The sequence below is a fragment of the Myotis brandtii genome, unplaced genomic scaffold, assembly GCF_000412655.1.
Source record: "Myotis brandtii unplaced genomic scaffold, ASM41265v1 scaffold55, whole genome shotgun sequence".
Lineage (NCBI taxonomy): Eukaryota > Metazoa > Chordata > Mammalia > Chiroptera > Vespertilionidae > Myotis > Myotis brandtii.
Window position 1 is genome coordinate 2,307,340 of NW_005370042.1, and position 15,184 is coordinate 2,322,523.

A 15,184-nucleotide genomic window follows, 5' to 3' on the forward strand; every position below is an offset into this window, starting at 1 on the left:
AGCGTTGCGCTGTGTTCCAGGAATCACAACCATTGTGTTTCTAGGGCTCCCACTCCAGAGGTCTGCAAACCGTGGCGCTGGAGAGGGAGCAGGGCGAGGCGGCGAGGGAGCGTGTGCCTCACGAGAGCCTTGGACTTTATCCTCCGGCCGTGGGGACCCACCAGAGGGTTTTGTGGGAACGGTTGTTAATGGTTAATCTCCAAGAACGTGGGAAGTGAGGAAGTTTATGGAAATGACTTTCCATTTTGACGCTGCTCGCAGTTGGAAGATATGTCTCCGAGAGAAACACTTCAAAGGCTCCCAATCTGCCCCCTTTAATTGTGTTTATTCCACATCAGAATGGGTGTTTCAATGAGTGAGTCTGATCCTGTGGAGGGGTCCATCTTTAGTCCTGATGTTTATTAAATAGAAAGACTCAGAAACCATCCAATTATTCTTGGAAAATGTGCATGAATGTGTGGTATTTGGAACTCTATTTTAGAACCCGAATGTCACAGACATCTGGACACAACAATTATGCAAGAGAGACCTTCAGAAATGTGTTACTAATTCCCAGCTCTCCCCGCGCACAGCCGGCCTGTGCTGCAGCCGGTATCAGCGCTGCTGCGGCCTGTGCTGTTCTCACACGTGATGGTTTATTTTCATAAGGTGTTCTTCACAACTCGCACCACAAACCTCTTCATGGAGTTCATGATAAAGCCATACCCAGAAGCAAATGAATTATGTTAGTGTTGATGAATGAACACAACAGTAGCTTAGAAAAAAAAGTACAAGGAAGGAAAAGGAGAAATGAGCCAGCCAGCTGGAGAATTAGGGGAAACTGAAGGCCTTGGAACTTACAAATCTGTGTTTTAATCTCTCATGCGCTCTAATTTTATTACCCACAACATGAAAAGGTTATGCTTTATAGTATTTAAGGCTTCTTTCTCTTCTAAAATATAATTTATAATTAAAAGCTAATATGCAAATTGACCAAACAGCGAAACAACCGGTGGCTATGACATGCACTGACCACCAGGGGCCAGCTCCTGCGCTATGACGTGCACTCCCACAAGGGGAGTGCCGCTCAGCCAGAAGCCAGGCTCATGGCTGGCAAGCGCAGCGGTGGTGGCAGGAACCTCTCCCGCCTCCACGGCAGTGCTAAGGATGTCCGACTGCTGGAGCGGGCCTAAGCCATCAGTCAGACATCCCCCAAGGGCTCCCGGACTGTGAGAGGGTGCAGGCTGGGCTGAGGGACCCTTCCCCCCCGCTCCCCTGCCGAGTGCATGAATTTAGTGCACCAAGCCACTAGTGATTTATAAGAGTTAAAATGTCATGAATTCAGCCTTGGCTGGTGGGGTGTTAGTTGGAGCATCATCCCATTCACCAAAAGGTGGTGGGTTCGATCTTGGTCAGGGCACATGCAGGAAGCAACTGATCAATGTTTCTCTCTTTCTCTGTTTTCCTTCCTCTCTCTAAAAAACAAAACAATAAAACAAAACAAAAAACCTCAATTAAAAAATATCGTGAATTCAACTGCTATTAACTCTGCACCAGGAGCAGTGCTTGGGGATGGTGTCTAAGAACAAAGCAAGGTCCCCGTTGAGCTGAAATTCTAGTGGTCAGGGAAGACAGAGAGACAGCTACACGTGAAATCATTGTAGTTAGGAGCAAGAGCTATGAAGGAAACAAGATGGGATCACATTCCTCAGAGGGACTGGATGGCCTGGAGGCAACATCAGAGATGAGCAGGACATGGCTGAGACCTGAAGACAGAGAAGAGTCCAGATCTGTGAGACCTGGGAGCCAGGCAGGCACTCCTGGCAGAAGTGACAGTGCCGAAGACCTGGGTGGGGGACACGCTAGACTTCCTGAGAAGCACAGACAGGCCTGTGGGGTTGGCATTTGGAAATGAGCGAAGGAGAACAAGGAAAGAGCTAAACTAGGTCATGGGGCTCCCATTGGTCGTGGGAGGGATTTGCATTTTATTTTCAGTGCGATCTAATTTATTTAAAAATGTCACTTTGACCATCGTGTGGAGACTTGATTGCAGAAGCAAAGAAACCAATTTCAGAAGCTGCTGCAAAATGCCAGGTGAGAGGTCATGGTAAACTGGCCTTCAGGGGAGAGGGAAGCCGGCCCTGTGGGAGGGGGAGGTTTGGTCTAAATCCTGGTGTTCAGGTGTCTTCCATGGCAATGCAACACTTTAGAAACCGACTCACACTAACTAATAAATTTGGTAACCTTGATTTTAATTCAATGAAAAATGAAGGGGATAGCCAGGATAAAGGTCACGCCGAATAAATGTCATTTTTTTCTGAAAATTTTTGTACTGGATTTGGGGTCAGGCACATTTGGGGGTTTTCACTCAGGGTCCCAAATAAGTTAAGGAGAAATGATAGTGTACTTAGAAGAAAGAAATAAAGTATCTTAGGACAGCTAGATAACTAGCAAGGATTTCCAATAGATGTTGCTGTCCAGTTCTATAAAATAACACATGAATTTATTCAATAATCTATTTTGTGGGGCATTGCATCAGATCTTTTCAGGGGTTGGTCACTTGGCTTTATTTATTTATTTTTTTAGTATATTTTTATTGATTTCAGAGAGGAAGGGAGAGAGAGAGAGAGAGATAGAAACATCAATGATGAGAGAGAATCATTGATCAGCTGCCTTCTGTATGCCCCCTACTGAGGATCAAGCCCACAACAGGGGCACGTGCCCTTGACCAGAATCGAACCTGGGACCCTTCAGTCCGCAGGCCGATGCTCTATCCACTGAACCAAACCAGTTAGGGTGTGGTCACTTGACTTTAAACAATTCCTTTAAATCATTTGATGCAATAACAACTGGAACTATCCTTGAAAAATACAAGACATATCAATTTCGACTACTTTTTCATTTTATTTCTTTTTAAATTAATTTTTAAATTTTTATTTATTGATTTGGGAAAGAGAGGGAGAAAGAGAGAGAGAGAGAGAAACATTGATTTGTTGTTCCACTTATCTATGCATTCATTGGTTGGTTCTTGTATGCGCCCTGATCAGAGATCAAACCACCAGCCTTGGCCTATCGGGACTGTGCTCAAACCAGCTGAGCTACCCGGCCAGGGTATGGTTACATTTTAAAAGTCATACAGAAAAAAACTGGCCAATAACAGTAGAAAATCCAGACACGTACTCTGTTTGGGGGCAGTTCAGGAATAAAGGGTGTTATAGCTGCCTGTTCCTTATTTAACGATATCAGCATGCTATATCAATATGTACAATATAAGCATAGGCACGTCCCACGTTCACAAATTTCGTTTTTATGCTGCTTAGTTATAACTCAGGAATCGTTTTCCTGTAGCGACTGTATAGCCTCCCAGGCCAGCCCACACTATCTGCTTAACCAGTGCACAGCCGAGTAACGGTGAGAGGGACCGGAAGTTAAGGTCACAGGATGCAGGGCTCCTTCTGCAAGAGGAATGTGAAGAAGGAAGGCAGTTCCGTACTTTCCCTGGATCTAGGCACTGCGCCGGGAAATTGTCTTACATGCGGCAGTTTCGGGGTTCCCCCTGAACCCTGTGCTCCCGGGTCACTTAGCACCCACTAGTTCGCTGGACCCAACGCTGCATCCTCCCCAAATTGCTCTTTACCCTCCAATTACCTGCCCCCTCTCCTGGCCCAAACTCGTCTGAGTTCTGCAGTGTCCTTTCGAAGGGAGGAAAGCATCTGATTGGCCTGTGCCTGGCTGGCTGCTAAGGAAACCTCAGAACTGGGTGCACCCCAAGCATGGCTGCCTAGAACCCCAACCAATGGAAACCAGGCACTCTAATAAAGTGGGAGTCTTTTACAATTTGGGGCAGGATACACTGAAGGGAGAAAGAACAGAGGTGTCTATTGTTTTACTGTTTTCTCAATTCCGCAGCCTCAGGTCCTGTAACAGCTCCATGTAGAAATTCCTTTTTGCATTTCACCCAAGATGGACTTTTTAATATTGCAGTGTACAATATTACACTAGTTCCAAGTGTACAATACAGTGATTCGACACGTACATGCCTTTTCGTGTGATCGCCACACCAAGTCGCGTACTCATCTCTCACTATGCAAACGTATCGCCATGTTCCTGACTGTATTCCCCTGACCTTTTCCACCCAGCGCCCCCCACCCCCCACCACCACCACCAAGTTAATCTTTGCTGCAGTTATGTGAGAGGACAAGATCCTCAATGTACAGGAGAAATGGGTACATCTCTACCCTTCTCGGAAACATTTGATTAAAATTCCTCCGGCGCAGGGCCTGCCCCTTAGCATGCCCCCCGCGAGCTTGCCCCCCGCAGGGCCACGTACCAGTTCTTCATTTCCTCCGAAGCCACCTTCCCCCCCTGCTGCCCAAGGCCAAGGCCGTCGCTGCTGCTGCTGTAAAGGTGTCGAGGCTGCCGGGACAGTCACTGCTTGCCTGATGGCCCTGGTGGCTGTGGTGGTCTCCGTGTGGCCCTCACACCAATGGATAAACCGTCCTCCTGAGTGTGTGTGAGGAGGAGGAAGGATCAGGACTCGAGGTTGGGGGGTGGGTGTGAGTAAATCTATTGAAAAAAATCCACAAAATAAAGATCCTCCCAGGAGCAACGCGAGTGTAACCATGTCCAAGTGGCCGGCTGGAGTGTAGGTACGCACCCAACAGGCTCATGTTGTGTGAAGATGGTTTTAAAATCTGTATGTGGGTGGAAGAAAGTTGTGAGTCTCTTACTGAAAGAGGCTCAGGATGATATGATGATAATGATGACGATGATGATGATGTAAAACACCAGAACCGCATGTCAGAAAAGGGCCCCGAAGCCTGCATCAGGGTTAACCCTGAATGAAACAACACACTGACTGAGGCTTTCTCCGCAGGAGCTGACATTGTATCGTGGACCAAGACCAGTGTGGGTTTTTGCTAATCCTCTGCAGAGGATACCATGGTATTTTTCCTTTGATTTTTAGAGAGAGTGGAAGAGAGGGGCAGAGACAGAGAGAAACACCGATGAGAGAGAGACACATCAGTTGTCCCAAGCCTTCAACCAAGGTATGTGCCATCGAACCCAGGACCCTTCAATCCGTGGGCGGAGCCAAACCGACTAGGACAGGACCAAGTGATTTGTTTTGCCTCTTCTGAGGTGTGAGAGGATGCAGACAATGCCCACCTGATGCCCTTCGAGGCTGAATAATCGTGGCCAACCTTGAGCAAGAAGTCAGGCATCTCAAGAGCGTAATTAAAAAATAAACGCAGCCGGCTTGGGAGCCACAGAGAGAAACCGGTGCGCACGCCGCTCTGAGCCTCTGTGGCCACGGGAGCCACGGAGGGAGATGCCGTGGGTGGGCTCGTGGCTGCTGCAGCCAGGAACTCTTGACCCAATAACACTGTGAAGGTCACCTCCCACCTTCTGCTTTTTTGAGTGTCGCAGGAAGGGAAGTGTTTGGAAGGGTCAGTGTGAGAAAGATTCAGCTCCTCATGTTATTAGTAAGCTTGCCTCTTCCTCTTCAGAAACCTGTGCCAAGACGGCCATGTGTCAAGTGCAGTTGGTACCTGGGAACTGTGGCTAGGCACGTCCAGAAGGTTATTCTGCAGAATAAAATCAGAACTGGAAGTGAGGCGTGTCTTCTCTAGACGAGACAGATGGGCACTGCGTGCTGACCGCAGTGACCGTCCAGATCTTATCCGGTGACTGCCTCCCTGCCTGGTCTACCTGGAAGGTGACTAAGAGGAAGTGACTGGGAACATCAGGCCAGACCAGGCAAAAGGCCACGCGGTGAGGTGGTTGGGAAAGTCAAGAGTGCGGGGTGAGCTCTGAGGTTACTGCTAACAGTGTTCAAACAAAGCAAAACAGAAGGCAAGACCCCAGGCGGCGGGAGTGGGCAAGCCCGGCCCCAGACAGAAGGTGGGCGCAGTTGGCCCTGCGCTGCAGGGGCAGTCACTCCTGCAGGGCGGCTTCCACGCCACATGGATACGACGTCCACAGCAGGAGGAAGGCCGTGTAGCAGAAGAAGCCATTTCTGCACATGAGAGTGGATGCTCCAGGGGGCTCTGGGGGATGAAGATGTTTCGACTCCCAGCATCACTTTCAGAAGCATTGGCATGAGCGCTACGAAACATTCTAGGGCAGTATTTCTCAACCTTCTGGCCCTTTAAATACAGTTCCTCATGTTGTGACCCAACCATAAAATTATTTTCGTTGCTACTTCATCACTGTAATGTTGCTACTGTTATGAATCATAATGTAAATATCTGATATGCAGGATGGTCTTAGGCGACCCCTGTGAAATGGTTGTTCGACGGCCAAAGGGGTCGCTACCCACAGGTTGAGAACCGCTGTTCTAGAGTGTCCATGCCGAATATCGAATATTGTTGAACTCAGCCAGAGCCTATTTCTACAGTATTGACGAGTGCGATCATTCCTGAAAGTGTGCGTGCCACTTTGTGCCAGGCCTGGGGGGCAATGTCTGGAAATCAAACTGAACACGGCATACAGACGGGTGACCACAGTGATCAGTGACAGGTTGCGAGGTCACGTGGCGGCAAAGCTCAGGGAGATCCCCAAGCTGTGCTCCCGGCCAGGAAGGCTGCCTTTGAACTAGGTTTGGAAAGAAAGACAATGTATTTCCTTTGGACGGAGGAGGAGAAAGGGGATTCCAGGCAGAGGAAGCGGCTGGAGGCGAAGCCTGGGAGGTGTGAGTAGATGGGCCTGCACAGCGAGCTGCTGGAATATTGTGGAGCCGCGGGAAGAGGTGGGACTTCATCCGGAGGGGCTGGGAGGTGGTTGGTAACATTTAAAATAGGGAAACAGAATGGTATTCAGAAAAGCAGTTGTCATGACAATGAGGCAAAAGTGAGCGGGAGAAAGGACGCCCGAGGAGTCTAGGTGCTAAATTGAGGCCCTCATATGAGATCGGGCAGGAAACTCCAGGGAGAGGCCATCGACCGGAGCCAGCAGGGCTTGGTGACGGGCTTGTGTTTGGGGGCGAGAGAGTGAGGAATAGCACAAATCCCAAATCGCTGGCTTTGGAACACAGGGAGCTCTTATTATATCTCTCTCTAAACCACCACGTATACATTATTCATCGTGAGAGTAAAGATGCGCCCGCATCAGGGAACATCTCAGTTTCCCACTAAGGGAACCGCTAGATTGGAAATCAATCCCTCCCACCCCATCCCTGCTGTTCCAGTCCCTTTCGGGCTGCGCTCAGGGAGCTGTGACATGTGGCTCCTGGCAAATACCGTACACAGACCCCGTGTCCCAGAGAAAAGGACGGGCGCCAGAGGGAGAACTCGGCATGCGTGGGATGCTGGGCCGGTCCACGCTGTCTCACCAACAGCTGCTGTGCCCGCGGCGTGTGCAGCTCAGCCTGGTTCTCACTAAGCAGAGAAACGGGCTTTCCACAGCAAAGACATAAAAACTCACTCAGTTACAGCATCATCAGAAGCTGGCACCTGACAACCAAGATGTGTACTGGCTAGATTCATCTTGACTTTTTTCTGCCGGATCAAAATAATGAAGCAAGTGCGTGTTATTCTAAATAGATATGTTAGGGCTGTTTGAGGGTTAACAGATGTGTGCGAATATCATTTCTCAGCTTCTGCCGTAGGGTTTCCTCCGGCTCTTGCGCCTGGCTCTGTGCGGCCCGGCAGGCACGCGAGCGGGCGGCCAGGGGCTCACGCTGCAGTTGGAGTGTTGATTTCAAACACGGGCGCAGTCGTCACTTCTCTCTCTGGCCACTGCGTCGGTTGTTCCTATGATCTTGTCGCGGACACACACATGAAACTAATAACACCGCATGATCTCTGAGCAGAGCCCAGGCCCAGCAGGGTGGCTCAGCCCCAGATGGCTGGGCCCACACCCAGCATTTCCCATTTAACATAGAGGGTGTGCACCAGGCAAGTGTGCGTTTCTGAACAATTTCAGGTGATACTTTGAGAGAGAGTGCTCCCAGGAGAAAGGAAATTCATTTAGGAAAAAAGAGTCAGAGAAATGTAACAGCAGTTGGAGAACGTGTGCACAGTTCAGGACCGTGAGAAGCTAAGCTGTGGCCATCGGAACTCGGGGGCTGACGAGCCATACATGTAAGCGAGAATCACTTTTTTGGTTTTCCTACCAGGATGACCTTGAGTTTCGACCGTTCTAAGAATGTATCCCTGTAATTAGAGTGTGTGGAGTAGTCACTCCCACCCTCCCTTTCCAGGATTCCAGGGCTTATGCTTGAACCTGAGCCCAGGCGAACCGCGAAACATGTGATGGGGATGCACCAGGCTCATTTGGTGAAGCCCACAACCTAATCAACCCCCAAACACCCTTTCCCTGGAGTGTGAGCCAAACCAAAGAGATGGCTTTGTTTGTTAGAGAAAGAGAGAGTGAACTAGTTCAAATTAGAAACAAGCCTTTGGTTTTTTTAAATACAAGATTATATTCCCTAACACACCAACTTATTAAAAAAAACAAAGCTCGGTAACAAGCAGTTGACTGAAATATTAGGTGGTAAAGCCCTGCAGAGTGTAGGTCCCAGCAAGAAGAAGCATTCCACTCCAGCGTTCAAATCAAGACACTGTGGTTAAGGATTTCTGACGGAGATTGGGGGTGGAGCTAAGGGAGCAAGAGAGGGGTGTTGTCCAGGAGACCAGCAACAGCAGGAGGCATTGCCACCCTTGCCCCGGCCCGAGGAGGCTGGAGGCTGAGCCACCGGCCTCGGTGCTGACGGGGCCGGTGAGGAGGGGAAGCCCCGGAAAGAGGCAGGAGGTGGCGTTGGGGGAGCACCCCCAGCACACAGGTCAGGACAGCTGCTCAGTCCAGGAGGCAGTGGCAGGAATGCCCGGCCTCTCTCTCCTCTGAGACTCTGTATCTCTTGCTGACGCCTCCCCGAACTGAACTGAAAGTCAGGGGTCCAGGGCACCCTGGCTGACCGGCAGGGTCAGCTTCGGGGTGGAGCAGGGCAAGTGGTGGCGGTGGAGGGAGCCCCCAGCTCACTGCCCTTTTTGCTAAGTGGACGCTGGACGCTGATGAAATGTTGACGTTGAGTTAATGTGTGCAAACTTCCTAGAAAAGTCCCTGGCTCGCAGGAGGCATTACCCCTGGCCCTCAGCTATTCTCGTAGCTACAGGCTCCGCCCTGGTTTTCGGAGAAAGACAGAGGCTCCTGGACTTGGAGCCGCTTCCTGGTTGACATTAGTGACGGAGCCCACGCTCACAGCCAGGTTTCCAGATTCCAGCGGCACCAGTTCTGTGCGCGTGGTGCCTGCAGCCTCTGATGCGTGTGAGGGGAGGGGCTGCAGGCCGACTTATTTTACAACTTACCGCAGAAAAAAAGCACCTGTGTTCTCCCAACCCGACTGAAGAAATCTGTAACCCAACCAACATCTTAGACATGAAAATAGCAGCCATCCTTCAAAGACAATCTGCATGTTCCGTACCAACAGTACCGAACGGGTGGCGCTGTTAGTGATGGTTAAAGTGGTCGAAGGTGTATTAGATGTTGACCACTGTATTTTTTCTAGTCCGGTACGCATATAGACCACATTACCCGCTTTTAATTTCTTGTTCATTCCTTCAGGTCTTTTTTTAATCTCGGAACTAATCCACTTTGGGGGATTTTGTAATGGGTGAGTTAAATTTTTCATGACTCTGCTGGCCCTTGTGTGACCATTTACGGTTTTATAAGATCACTTACAATGTCTAGATTATATCCTAGATAACAATGAGTTTTCCTATAGTTGTTGGAGAATGTATTCATCCCATTAGCCTGCCCTGATGGAAAATTAGTCCTTCAGGTCAGAGGCAGGAGTTGACCACACATTCAGTTTGCTTGCATGAAATAAGACATCCTGAACATAAAAACATAGTTAGCATCTTATTTGTAACGGGTCAGCTTTTTATGGCAGCAGATTTTAAACAATGAGGTAGCATTTACACCGCTGCTGGCATGTTCTCTGAGCTGAGCGTGGGCACCGGGTTCCCCATGCTCTGCTTTTAGGAAGCCGCGTCCTTCAGCCAGCACGCTGGGGGGACACGCGTGTCCTGGGATTGGTGGGAAGTCAGCTCCCCTGGGATGGGTCATTCTTTGACAGCAGAACCTTCACTAGCTATTCTGCTGGGGAAGCCGGCCGTTTCCAGACTGTAGGTTTGGATTTTGAAATGAAGACGTTGCCTTACAACACCACCATCTCAAAGTCTTTTAAGATGTGTTCCAAATATGTCCTTCTAATTGGAAACTTCCCTATGAAGTCACGGACTTTGAATTCAGTCCATATTCTTTTTGATACTCTTCAAAGAAACCTTTGGATAGCTGGTTTTACAAGAGGAAGCCCCCTTGTGAAACCAGGAGACACCTCTGTGGCTTCGTGTAGTTTTGAAATATACATATATTTTACTGCACGTGCTTCATCAGAAAAGGTTACTGAGATCCAGTAGCATTCGTCGTCTTTGCTGAGCGGTGTGCTGTCTCCTGTCTAAAGCTGGTCCCCACCCCAGTCACTCCAGGGTCACCTGTGTGTTGCATTCCTAGCACTAATGCAAAACTGTTCCTCTCGTGCTCATATCTCTGTCTACGGTTTGTCCAGGCACCTCCTGGACAATGGGTAAATCTCTATCAATGTAGACTCTTCCTCAATGATGCCACTGGTGGCAAAGACTCTTCCATTTCCACCAGGTCATTAGATTCTAGCAAAACACTGTGTCACAATCAAACCACCTTCCCTGGGTTGATTCTTGCATGCTTATCACCCCAAAGGGCACTGCTTTAGGGAGCCCCTCAACCCTCGAACTCCCAGTGTTAGCTGGCCCATCTCCTTCCTCCGCAAGCTCCACATTAGGGTGGGTGACACATTAACCCTCCCCAAGAGACAATCTGGGAATATAAAGCTGGGGGATCAGGGACCTGGTGTGCCCGCTGCCTTGGGCTCTTCAGTCCCTTCACGTTGAGTATCCCCAAACCACGCCAGCCCCTTGAGAGGGAAGCTTTGACTCCTAGCTCTCCTTCCTACCAGCCACATGGTCTCGGCTGGGCCTTGCTGAGCCTCAGTGTCCTTCTCTGTAACCTGTAGCTACTAAGAGTACTCCCCTAGGGGTGCAGTGCATAGTAGGCCTTCACTAATCGGCAGCCGTTGTCATCACTGTTGTGGTTGATTGCTTTCAAGCTTTCCCTCTTTGGCTTATCTCCAATAATTGATCATAATTATTGACAATTTAAAAATCACTCTCCAAAGCTGTGCAGCATTTGTGTGCTTTACTTTTGAATTAGAGTTAAGCCCTCTGAAGGCCAGTCTCCTGTCACTCTCTGTGCGCCGCCACGCGTGCCCTGGACCCAGGCAGTGGTGGTGGCCATGAAACTAGTCCCTGTTGTTTGAACTTGCACTTGAAGAAAGTACGAGATGTTTCTCCCGCTTCACGGCGGGTGTTCTGCTGTTGCTGCCTGCGTAATAGTCTCAGTGCCTCTTCTAGACTTGAGACTGCAGAAGCTTCCTCCAGGAGAGATAACAAGGGGAGGAGCCTTTGATGTGTTTGCTTTCCATGTGTTCTGCTTCTTGGGCAGCTGGGGGTAATCGCCATCCAATGCCCTCCCTTTACCGTGGCGAGAAAAGTCCATTCACTTTCCATATATTTTAAGTCATTTAACTATCGTTCATCTGAAACTGGGCTTAGTTTTAAAGCTCAATCACATGCTGTCACTGACCATGGCCGTCAATACCTGGGGACAACAGAGAGGTGACCCTCTGAGAACTAAACTGGGAACGGCCAGAATGAGGTGGGTGATAGGATTAACCCTCCCTAAGAGATAACCTGTGAACGTAAAGCTGAGGGGGTGGGGAGCAGCGGGATTTTACCAGGAGGCAACCGAGTAGAAGACTCTAGAAAGCCATTACCTAATCCATGTGCTACACCCTAACAAAGACAGGATGCCTAAAGAAGAACTGGGGGAGGTGGTCTATATGGAGTTTTAAAGAAGGGAAAAGCCAGTAAGGCAGACTTGGGCACAGCTCATCAAATATTCTCCTGGAACAAGGCAGTCACGTGTAGGAACCGGCCACACGGGAGTTATAGACAGAGGGCTCTCCAAGGAGGAACACAGGACTGAGTGTGTACACACGCAGTGCAGGGAGCCAGGCAGCGCGCAGGAGAGTGGGGAGCTCTGGGCGCCCGGGTTGGAGGTGGGGGGTGGGGGAGCGGCTCTGCTCAAGTGGGCTGACGAGCCAATCTCGGAGGGAGCGCTGAAGGGGTGGGGGAGCCTTGTGGCCGGAGTGATGTGTATGACTGAGGCGTTGGCAGAACGGTGGGCCTGGGCTACGCAGAGAGAGGCCTGACCTCCGGGGGTGGTGGGAGACCGGAGGAACGGCCGGTGGTGACTGACATAGTCACTGGTGTAAACAGCGCTTTTGACCAAATGGTAGAGGGACAGAGGGCAGGGAGGGCAGTGGGCTGGAGGCCAGGAAGAGGAGGGACGACACCGCGTTCGACCCCCTGGACTCTGGCACTGCTGCTCACCAGGACAGGAGGTTGGGAAGACGCGCCATTTTGTGTAGAAAGATGTTAGGTGTGAGGTTCCTTATGGGGCAGCCAGTGGGGAAGTCCCCCCTGGACACAGACCTCAGTGCGTGTCTCAGGCTGCACAGCACCTGACAATGATTTCCCACCGCGTGGCAGTGGCTCCTCCCCCAAGGGCTGCGGGCGGAGGCCCGGGAGCCCTGCTGCCAGGGGGCTGGAGCGGAGGCCACGCAGGACTCAGCATCCCTGGTCCATGCTCTGGCCGAGCAGCACCGCCCTCCCACCAGGCTGGCTTGCATGGAGGCAGAGATCTGAAGTGAACCCCGAGTTCTGCTTCTGGGCAGCTGGGGTAATCGCCATCCAATGCCCTCCCTTTACAGTGGCCAGAAAAGCCCATTCACTTGCCCAAGATAAATAACCCAATTAGACAGAAATGTAAACCTGTAAGCATCGTGTCTTGCCAAAAGGGAGAAAGCGAGCATGTGCTTTGAAAGTCCGTTTAATGCTGGGGGCTGGCGGGGGCTGGGGCGGGGTGGCAGGACCCTTGTGGGGACCCTGTCAAACAGTTCCATCCCCGAGTCCCGTGAGCGCAGGATTCGGTGACCTCAGTGTGAGCGCTCCCTGGCATTGACACACCCACAGTTTTCCGGGGCAAACTATGGAAGAGTGGCCGGCGCCATGGCGAGCCCTTAGCTCCCAGGAACTAGCAGCTGCCGGGCCAGCCGGGCACGGAGCGGTGAGGAAGGAAGCTGTCCTGCTGGCAAAGAGCACACTGCGTCCTGCACAGGCTCGGAGGCAGGGATGCCAACAGCAACTGGGCCTCCCAACCGCCCTGACAGCTGGGAGGCCGGGAACACAGCCTGGGACGAGCGCTGTGGGCGGTCACCTGCGGCCTGGCATGCAGGACGCACTCAGGACAAACAACGGGACACCAGGAAACAACACGAGCCAAACACACACTCTGGGGCCAGAGAGAAGATGTGGTCAACGCGCAGTTTGTGTAAGAGCCCGAGGAGCTGTGATGATGGCGGTGAGTCAGCGCGGATGACGAGGGCGCTGGAGAAGCGATGCGGGCTGGAGCGCCGGCCGGGCCGGAATCAGGGTCAGGAGGTGATGGTTCTTTCCACCCGATGTTGCTAAAAGTGGGATCCTATGTTTCAATTACGTAAGTTGCCAAGGTCCACTAAATGCTTAATATTCTCCAGGTGATGGGCTACATGATCCCACGAATTCACACAACACGCCTTGGGGGTGTCCTGTCCGTGCCTCCTGTTTGTAGATAAGGACACTGACCCTCAGGGAGGCTGGGCCAGGAAGTGGGGGGGGCAGGCGCAGGCCCAGGGCGTCTGACCCACTCAGCTGGGAACGCTGTTCCTGAAATTCACTCTTGAGAAACGGGGCCTGGAGAACACAGGGAGCCGGTGGGAGGAGCCAGGAAACCCAACACACGAGGAAGGGCAACAGGCGGTGACCGAAGCCCGAGGATGGAGGCCCTGTACCGCGCCGGGCGGAGCCAGCACAGCCGTTTAAAGAACAGGAGGGAGATGAGAGTCTGTTTCAAGACGTCTTCTCTATAGAATAACTGTGTGTCCATGGGCCTGGCTGCCCTGAGGCCAAGTGCCCCCTCTGCAGGGATTGCCACAGGCGGCCTCCTCCCCCAGGCAACCGCCGAATGGGAGGAGGCAGAAGCCCAGCCTCACTTTTGACTCAGTGGAAAGGCACCTCCGGGACAGTGTTCTGGACGAGACACTTGAGTGAGGAGGCGCTCAGGTCAGGCCTGAAGCGCAGGAAGCACGAAGGAACTCGAGTGTGAGGAGATGGCGGGGGGTGGGGGGGTGGCAGAGAAAATGTAGAACAAAAGATCTTGATCATCTCTTTTCTGGAGAAACCAGAAGGTGACCGTGTCTGGATGTGTAGCTGCTAAATCAGCAGTTCTCAACCTGTGGGTCACGACCCCTTTGGCGGTCGAATGACCCTTTCACAGGGGTCGCCTAAGACCATCCTGCAGATCAGATATTTACATTACGATTCATAACAGTAGCAACATTACAGTTATGAAGTAGCAACGAAAATAATTTTATGGTTGGGGGTCACCACATGAGGAACTGTATTTAAAGGGCCAGAAGTTTGAGAACCACTGCTCTAAATGAAGCTCTTGTGTCTCCATTGTTGCCTCAATAAAAAATATAGTAAATTTATTGTACACCATTGTAAAGTCGGTTCTTAAGAGCAAGGTTAATCAAGGGACTTCTCCCACGTCTTTTAAAAAGACTAGCAGAAGAAACCAGAAACACCAATCAGAAAGGATATATGCACCCATAGGTTCATAGCAGCACAATTCACCATAGCTAAGATCTGGAAACAGCCTAAGTGCCCATCAGTAGATGAATGGATTAGAAAACTGTGGTACATCTACACGATGGAATACTATGCTGCTGTAAAAAAGAAGGAACTCTTACCATTTGCAACAGCATGGATGGAACTGGAAAGCATTATGCTAAGTGAAATAAGCCAGTCAATGAAGGAAAAATACCACATGATCTCACACATTCATGGATAATAGAGACCATTACAAACTCTTGAACAATAATAGATACAGAGGCAGAGCTGCCTCAAACAGATTGTCAAACTGCAGCGGGAAGGCTGGGGAGGGTTGGGGGGCAGGAGGGAAGGGGGTAAGAGATCAACCGAAGGACTTGTATGCATGCATATAAGCA